This window comes from Petaurus breviceps, unplaced genomic scaffold (assembly GCF_028583685.1).
Source record: "Petaurus breviceps papuanus isolate PSGF00001 unplaced genomic scaffold, PetGlider_PUasm1.0 187, whole genome shotgun sequence".
In the NCBI taxonomy this organism is placed as follows: Eukaryota; Metazoa; Chordata; class Mammalia; order Diprotodontia; family Petauridae; genus Petaurus; species Petaurus breviceps.
Window position 1 is genome coordinate 1,808,088 of NW_027185799.1, and position 9,497 is coordinate 1,817,584.

Sequence of the window (9,497 nt, forward strand, 5' to 3'; positions counted from 1 at the left end):
AAAAGAGGTCCAAAAAGCCAACTAGGAGAAGAATGACTTGAAAAGCAGAATTGACCAAATGGGAAAGGAGATCAAAAAGCTCACTGAAGAAAATAATTCCTTAAAAATTAGAATGGAGGGGCGGCTAGGTGGCATAGTGAATAGAGCACCAGCCCTGGAGTCATGAGGACCTGAGTTCAAATCTGAACTCAGACACTTAACACTTACTAGCCATGTGACCTTGGGCAAATCACTCAACCCTAATTGCCTACCTTCCCCACCCCCCCGCTCAAAAAAAAAGGGGTTTAAAAAAATAGAATGGAGCAAATTGAAGCTAATCAGTTTGTAAGAAATCAAGAAATTATAAAACAAAATCAAAAGAATGAAAAAATAGAAGACAATGTGAAATATCTCACCGAAAAAAACCACTGACCTAGAAAATAGATTCAGGAGAGATAATTTAAAAATTATTAGACTACCTGAAATCCTTAATCAAAAAAAGAGCCTAGATACATCATCTTTCAAGAAATAACAAGGAAAACTGCCCTGATTATTCTAGAACCAGAGAGTAAAAAAGAAATGGAAAGAATCCACTGGTCACGTCCTGAAAGAAAAACTCCTAGGAATATTATAGCCAAATTCCAGAGTTCCAAGGTCAAGGAAAAAAATGTTACAAGCAGCCAGAAAGAAACAATTCAAGTGTTGTGAAAACACAATCAGCATAACACAAGATCTAGCAGCTTCTAGATTAAAGGATCAGAGGGCTTGGAATATGATATTCCAGAGGTCAAAGGAGCTAGGATTAAAACCAAGAATCACCTACCCAGAAAAACTGAGTATAATGCTTCAGCATTAAAAATAAACATTCAAAGAAATAAAGGGGTCTTTCAAGTATTCTTGATGAAAAGATCAGAGCTGAATAGAAATTTGACTTTCAAATACAAGAAATCAATAGAAGCATGAAAGTTAAACAGGAGGGGCCGCCAAGTAGCACAGCAAGTAAGAGCACCAACCCCAGAGTCGAGATGACCTGGGATTGAATCCGGGCTCTGATACTTTGCACCACACCCAGAAATAACTGGCCGTGTAACCTTGAGCAAGTTACTTAACCCCAATTGCTTAAAAAAAAGTTAAACAGGAAATACAAATCATAAGAGATTTATTAAAATTGAACTGTTTACATTCCTACATGGAAAGATATTTGTATACATACTTACATATATGTATATATTTATACATGCATATGTATATGTTATGTGTGTGTATACACACACACAGAGGGACACAGGGTGAGTTGAATATGAAGGGTTGATATTTTAAAAATCAAATTAAGAGGGGAAAGAGAAATATATATATATATATATATATTGGGAGAAGGAGAAAGAAAAGGAGAGACAGAATAGGGTAAATTATCTCACATAAAAGAGGCAAGAAAAAAGGCTTCACAATGGAGGGAAAGAGGGGGGAGGTGAGAGGGAATGAGTGAACCTTAATCTCATCAGATTTGGTTTAAGGAGGGAATAACATTATACACATTCAATTGGGTAGCTTGCCTACTGGAAAGTAAGGGGGGGAAGGACATAAGGGGCGGGAGGGATAATAGAAGGGAGGGCAGATTGGGGGAGGGGGTAGTCAGAAGCAAATACTTTTGAAAAGGGACAAGGTCAAAGGACAAAATAGAATTAGTGGGTGGTGGGATAGGATACAGGGAAATAGTCTTTCACAACATGAATATTATGGAAATTTTTGCATAACTACACATGTATAACCTATATTGAATTGCTTACCTTCTTATTGAGGGTGGGTGGGGAGGGAAGGGAGAGAATTTGTAACTCAAAGTTTTAAAAACAAATGTTACAAATTGTTTTTACATGCAACTGGGAAATAAGATATACAGGCAATGGGGTATACTATATATAGAAATCTATCTTGCCCTATAAGAAAGTAAGGAAAAAGGGGATAAGTGGGTGGGGGCAGACTGGGGGAAGGGGCAATCATGCCATCTTGGAGTGGAGGTAGGGGAAAGATGGGGAGAAAATTTGGAACCCAAAATCTTGTGGAAATGAATGTTAAAAACTGAAAAATAAATTAATTTAAACTTTTTACTTTTAAAAATGTTATTTTATTTCATTCTTAATTTATGGAATAAAACAAAGTATTTCCCATAACACAGTGTAACAAAAAAGATGATTGTGCATTAAACTGCAAATCTATTATGCACAACTTACTAATTCCTTTTAAATACATATAATAAAATTGTCATGTACATTTTATTTTTCTCCCCTCCCCCACACTACCTAGAGATGGCTACCATTAGACACAAATATGCACACATTTGTGTGTGTATACATATATATATGCAAAATCATTCTATATACACTTCTATCAGTTCTTTCTCTGGATGCAAATATATAGTATCTTCCTTCATATGTACTTTGCAGTAACTAATTTGGGTACATATTATTTAAGTCACAATAACTTATTTACTCAAAATTGTTCTTAAAAAATATTGGTGTGTAGTAGTAATAACAAGATTTTCTTTGATCTGCTCTATTCATTATTATGTTAAACTCCCCTTTCTCCCCTCATCACAAAACTTGCCTTCTTGTTAGGACCTAGGACCTAGAATCTTCTTGGTATATAAAAGTCATAGGAAGGAGGTAAGATGTAAGAAGTTTTCCCTAGGTTAGGTGGTTCATACCAATCAATGGAGGGGCTCCATCTCTTGATTCTGGGGCTTAATGTCTTTTGTATCTAACTGTGATTGCATTAAAAAAAAATATCTTGCAATGGTTAGGGGTGGGGGTAGGCAGCAGAGATTGGGGGAAAAGAAGATATCTCAAGACCAAGAAATACAGAAATAAAAGTGTGGTGGCTCCCACTGAAGTACAAAAACAAGTGATTACACTATGATAATAGAAAGTTGTCCAAAAACATCTAGGAACCTAGAGAATTTTGGGTAGAGATATCCCCAAGTCTACCATATATATATATATATATATATATAAAACATGACATGGTGTTATATAATGCTAGAATTTCAATCTTTTGGTTTATGTGCCTCTTGGTGTGCATGCCTGTCATACCTGTTCCCCTTAAGAGGTTATTTAATTTTTTGTTTTTTTGTATTTTATTTTCTCCTTTTCCCCTTCACTCCCACCTACCAATTCCCTAAGCATTACTCTACTGGTTGTGATATAATTCTCAAAACATTCTTGAATTTAAATGGAAAGAAAATTAATATCCAAAAAATTGACATACCCGGACAGACCCCCCCCCAACCCCACTAAGTGTTTCAAGAGTAGTTTTGTTGCTTTTTGTTGTTTTCGTTTTTAACAACCAGGCTTCTCTTGGCTCTCTCTAATTCTGAGGTTAGGGATCATAGAAGTTTGAGATTTACCTGTGTCCTTGTTGTTTTAAGATAATTTAAAAAATCTAATGTACTTTAACAAATTTTTGCAAAACCTGAAATACTATAACTATTGACTATTCTTACTAGTTAAAACATAGATGGAACAATAATTCTTTTGCATTTTATTTTTAAAGTTTTAAAGATTTTTGTAGGTTTAGCATTCTTCTAGTATCTTTTACATTTCTTATACTTCTCACTTCATTTTTATTTTGCTTCATTTTTCTGGAATTTCTTGTTCCCTGCTTCAGCTCATCATTTTTCTTATGTATTTCATTTGCTTCATGAGTCAACTATGGCCAAAAAGCAGATTATCCCTGTGGAAACCTGAAAGATCTTCCCTGGCCTTCTTTTGGTAGCAGAATCATCTTCAATCAACACTGGGTAAAAGAACCTTCCAATTGTTCATATTACGGCTTTCCAGAAATTGTGGGTGCGGAGGACAAGGACTTTTGGTATACCATGATGAATGCCTGGTGTCTCCTTCAAGAACCTAGAACTGCCTCAACATCACACAGTACAGACAAGTTGTTAGCTGGCACACACTGAAATATGACAATTAGTTATAAAGCATAGAAACACATAGGCTGAGCAAAAGGGGGAGAGCAGCAACAGAAGATGTGGTTGGGGTGATGAAAGGATCATATTTCACATGTAAGTTGGACTTAGGGTTAGAGGTGGTGAAAAGGAAGAGGTTAGAAAAAACACATGTAAAATGGTTGTAGTGAAAACTTTGGGACTGAGAAGAATGGAGAAAGTAAAAACTCTATGGAAATTTGGTTTAGGGTTAGGGGTAGTGAAAGGCTGTAAAGAACATGATAGAAAAGTGATCTTTGAAGAGGGAGAAAAGGGAAGGCCAATGGACACAGAAAGGTTGAAGCTATCAAGTCATCATCACTTCATAAGGAGCACATGTGCACTGAGGAAGGAAAACAAAAGTTAACACACAATTAAGGCCCTGGGGCATCTCTAAAGCAATTCAAAATCCCAAAACAAAGGAATCAATTTTTACAGAAATCATTCATTAAAACTTAAAACCAACTTTCAACCCAATCAATGGAAGAGAAGAGAGTTTTAAAAATAATAGAGAAATAAGAGTAAGAGACACTGATATAAAGGAATTATTGATGACAAACAGCAGAAATAATAAAAGAAGAAAATTCAAGGAGAGAAAGTAGAACATGGAGGAATAAAAGGAACAAAGGAGACAAGAATGACTGCAGAAAGTTGAAAGACCTAAAGTTATAAAAAATCATAAAAACTGGAAATCTGTTGGAATTTAAAATATTTAAAATGAAATGCTAATAATTAAAATTGTTATAGGCTGCATCAACTTGCTAAATATGCATACATTATATATAATATATATATATTCTTTTAGCTTTACACTTGTTATACACTAAAGTTTTACTATAAAGGAGAAAAAGGGAGGAGCTAGAGAGGAAGAGGAAAGAAAAAGAATAAAAAAAGAAAAAGCAGGACAAAAGAAAGAGAAGGTAAGGAGAAAAGAAAGAACTAAGTAAGATTATGACGAAGGAGGAGAAAAGAGGAAGATAGCCAAGCCCTTTATCAACATTTTGCAGCAGGGGGTCAGGGTCATACCCAACAAACACACCACCACCACTAGAAGCAGCAGTAGCCTTTGCAGCAGGGGGATCAGGGTAATACCCAACAAACATACCAGCAGCAGCAGCAAGATTTTTAGCAGGGGGGCAGGGTCATACCCAAAAAACACACCAACATCACCAGCACTACCTCCATTAGGAGCAGCAGCAGCACCACCACCTGAGTATACCTTTTAAAAAATCAAAGCCTTCCCCACCTTCCCAATCAACTGGAGGCTATAGCTGATGACTCAAAACACCAATAAGTCAAACATGAAAGCAAAAAACAAGCCCCAAGTCTTCATCCAGTTCCCTAGATTAGCCAGCTCTGCCCTCTACTTTTACCTACCTTAACTAAATTCATGACTTGTCTCTTGTCACATTTCCTACAAATACTTGGCTGTAGTTGGGCTATGTATACTCTTGCCCAATGCCCCACCCAATCTTAACTACAAAATCCTCTTTGTGACATTTCATTTGTGCCCCTTCATTGTGACAGTTATAGTCCTAGTCTTAGAGGCCAAAGTCAAAATGGCATTCATCATGAAAACAACATTTGATAGCATCTGCTTCTTTTCATGGGCAGAGAAGAACAAGTGAAAGGATTCTTTTTTTCCCCAGGAAGAAAAGCCAAAATATTTTGGATCCGTTGGCATAAAGTATAGGAAGGAAAAAGATGGAAGGGAAGGGAAAATAATAGAAAATGAATGGGGAGGGAAAGGTATAATTTTAGGTTTTGAAGAGTGTGCAAAGTTGTGAATTGAGGCTGCTTTAAAAATAGAACTGAAGGATGGTTTTAATAATTCATGGAGGTCATTTCTAGTATGTAAATTAGCTCTTCTGAGACTCTGAAACTTCATGGAGAAAAAAGGCATTGTTGATACTTAAAAAGGTCTGTCAATCCAGCCACTGCTTCAGGTATAGGTGGGACTTCGAGTGAACTCTGAGATCCCTCCCAATTCTGGGATTCTGGTATTCTATCCATAGACTGAAAGGAAATTCAGGATCAAGCTGGTTAGTACACTAAAAAGGTAAGATATCATAAGAAAGATATTATTATGAGAGATAGCATTTAGTTAATACTATTTATGCTTGACTGTAAAAAAATAAAATTAAGGCCTTAAAAGCAATCAATTAAATCTTAAGTTTCCTATAGTTTCTTCCCCTTGGTAATATTAATTCCCAAGGCTTTAACTATCTATCACCTATATGCAAATGATTTGTAAATCCACAGATCTAGTCCTTGAATCTCCACCTAGAATTACTCTAAATGGGCATCTCACACTGAACGTGCCCAAAATTGAGCTCATCATTTTGCCCCCTCCTTCTGACTTCACTATGGCTATCCAGAGCTAACAAAATGCCTGGCATATTGTACATGCTTAATACATACATGTTTATTGACTGTGAATAGGAAAATGACAATCCAAGTGACTATACTTCACTGCACTCCTGCTGACCTATCTTTGTTGCACACTATTCTCCCTGTGTCATTCCTAATAGATTAAAAAACTAGTCCCTACCCAGGATCTATGATGACCTCAAGGTAGTGACTTTGGAAACAAACTACTATTGGCTTTAAATAAAGGGAACAGCAGCTTACCGCAGGTATCAGCATCAAGTCTCAAGCTCTGGTCTGATTTGTCAGGCCTTCTGTAAACTTAGCCCCATCTTATCAATTCAAAAATTCCCCAGCAATACCCAACACTATTCTTCCATACTAGTCAAACTGACCTGTTTAATATTCATTCATTCCAGGAATACTCCATTCTCATTCCCATTATTTCATACCTTCACTCACAGTTCTCCCTTCGTCTGGAAAGTCTTTCCCCTTTCTACTCTCTGCTCCTCTCAACATTCTACCTATCCATAAAAGTCTAGCTTCAGTTCTAACTCCAGCACAGAATATCCATTTGAAAGTACCAATGAAGTCCTCTTCATCTATATTTATTTGTGTCACACTTATGCTCTGGCCTGTGTTATCTCTTGCATAAGCATAATTAATTCCTGAATAATATTTAGTGAGCATTTACAACTTCAAGAGGTTTATAATTTAATTGGCTAGACAAAAAATATACAGGAAAAAAATAAATGGCCATATAAGGTTCTATTCTCCACAGCATCTTCCATATATAGTTAGTGCTCAGTGGTTGGAGGTGTGTGTGGGCAATGAAGAACATAGCAGATGGTGGGGTACTTGTGGTGTTTTCAACTCTAAAACTCTAGAATTCTATTTACTGATTTGATTTCTATCCCTTTACTTAGAATGTGCTTAAAGATCCCACTCAAATCCTACTGTTTCCCATACAGAAGCTGACTACAGTGACCTAAAGACAAATAAGTTCACCTAAATGCTGACAAAATCTATACATCTATATATAATGTAAATATGTATGTTTATATATATATATACACACACATATCTATGTAGAGCATAATCTTGCACAATCCTCTAAAAGAACTATAAATTTAGGTCTTGAAATTACTTTAGATAGAGAAAATCCAATTTTTCTTTATTTTACTTAAGAGGAAGGTCCCAAAGGAGTATAAATAGCTTGAGCAGGCATATAGCAAGTAGTGAGCAGAAAAGAGTGAAAATCCAGATTTTGCTTCTAAATACAGTAATCTGCACTAAACTATTTGCCTCTGCTATACAGTGTTTTATTTGTCATTTAAATTAGTGGCATGAGATATAATAACATAATATAAATTTTATAATAGTGCATGTACATATGTATGCATTTCTCTCTCTGTCTCATTTTAAAGTTTGCAAGACTCAATAAACTATTCTCTTAGCTAATAGTACTAAAGTTGTTGAGTCTTTCAGACTTTTCATTTGATAGGCTGGACTTGTATATCGATTTTCCTGGCAAGATTTAGTTATTTTGTATTAAAGCATAGAGAAGTTAACCGATTTGCCAAAGGTCACACAACTAATATGTGAAAGATCTGGGATTTGTACTCCCTTCTTCTGATTCTAGTTAAGTGTTCTTTCTATACTTCTAAGATGTATAAATAGCACATGAAGATATGTCATGCTACCAAGATGAGAAAATTGGCATTAGTAAAAGGTGTTTTCTGTAATCTGCCATTCATAAGACATAAATTATCAATTGCTTAAGTGGCAAAGTTCTACAAAGAAACTCTTCAGCATCTCCTGGTGATTTTTCTCAAAACAAATAGAAATTGCCCAAGAAAAAAGGGGGGCTGGGGTGGGGAGAGGAGTGACACCAAAAAGAAAGCTAGAAGTTAATCAAGATAAAACAAAATGAATGATACACATTGAAGAAATTCAAGGAGTAAACGGAGTTAGCAAAAACAATAACATGAAATAAAGCAAGAATGGAATATAAATATGGAATCTCAGACTCAAGACGATGATGGAACCCAGTCGTTTAGAAACAGCCATAGAACAAAAACAAAACAACAGATGGAGGTGGGGGTGGGATGGTAATAATTATTAGACTGGATATTGAAGCAAGCAAGAAATCAAGACCAAAAAAGGGGCGGTGCTGAACTAAGATAAGCGCTGGGCAAGGAGGCTCCCGCGCCAGACGCCGCAGGGACGGGACGGGACAGGACACCAAGCGGAGCACTTCAGCGGGCAGCAGGAAAGACCAGCCGCTGCAGCAACATCATCCCGCTCCCATGAAGGCTGCAAAGGGAAAGACTGAGAAACAAGACTCCTCCACTGAAAATGATAAACCACAATCCGAGCACATGGTTTCTCTTGTTGGTAAGAAGAGGAAGACTCTTGAAGAAGATGAAGAAGTGCTGTTTAATAAGCGTGCAAAGCTTTTCCGATTCACCTTTGAGAATGGTGTTCCTCAATGGAAAGAGCGAGGCACTGGCCACGTGAAGCTGCTGAGACACACAGTACGAGGGACCATTCGACTCCTCATGAGGAGGGACAAAACTCTGAAGATCTGTGCCAATCACTATATAATGCCATCGATGGAGCTTAAGCCTAGCGCAGGCAGTAAGAGGGCCTGGATCTGGAATGCACACGCTGACTTTGCAGATGAAAGTCCTACGCGCGAACTGCTGGCGATTCGATATATAGATACAGAAAACGCCGAGAATTTTAAGGCAAAATTTGAACAATGTAGGGATGAGCTAAAAGAAGGAGAAAGGAGAGCAACACTAGTAAGCAAAGAGGGAAGCACCCGCAAAGTATCCCAAAAGCCAGGTGAACTCTCAGTGGAAGAAGACAGCCAACAACTGCCCAAGAGCCACCACGAAGTAAAACCAGAAGAACTTTTCGTTAAAGAAGACAGTCAAGGGGAGCCCGAGAGCCCCGAAGTATCCCAAGAGCCAGAAGAACATTTTATGGAAAAGGACAGCCAGGAGAAGCCGGAGAGCCAGGAAATATCCCAAGAGCAAGAGGAGCATTTGATGGAAGAAGCCACCCAGGGGGAGCCCCAGAGCCTGAAAACGGAAGACACCCAAGAGAAGCCGGAGAGCCCCGAAATGGAACCCACCCAAGGGGAGCCGGAGAGCCCCGA

General features: G+C 37.4%; 1 pseudogene; it reads left to right on the plus strand.

The window, feature by feature from the left end:
• Positions 1-8,640: 8,640 nt before the first annotated feature.
• Positions 8,641-9,497, plus strand: part of LOC138163038 (ran-specific GTPase-activating protein pseudogene) — an 8,857-nt pseudogene continuing 8,000 nt past the window's right edge.